Genomic DNA, 374 nt, shown 5'->3' on the forward strand with positions numbered 1-374 from the left:
CAACTAAATATACACTAAGCACTCATAACATAAAACATTGAACATCAGCACAAACATGAACATGAGTCTGTGAGCAGATGTGCACGCATGAACACATCAACATTGAAACAGATCAGCAGCAACATGAAACAGATCAGCAGCAACATGATGTGATTTTTCACAGTGATTATTCTGGTTAGAGATTCATGAGTCTAACAGCCTCAGGGTAGAAGCTGTTCCTCAGTCTAGTGGTTCTACACTTAATGCTCCTTAACCTCCTTCCTGAGGGGAGTGGGGCAAAAAGTGTGTGTGCTGGGTGAGTGGGGTCCTTCATGATGCAGGTGGCCCTCTTCCTGCATCTGGAGGTGTAGATGTCTGTGATGGTGGGGAGGCTG

The sequence above is a fragment of the Nematolebias whitei genome, chromosome 15 (assembly GCF_014905685.2).
Source record: "Nematolebias whitei isolate Nwh7 chromosome 15, NemWhi1, whole genome shotgun sequence".
Lineage (NCBI taxonomy): Eukaryota > Metazoa > Chordata > Actinopteri > Cyprinodontiformes > Rivulidae > Nematolebias > Nematolebias whitei.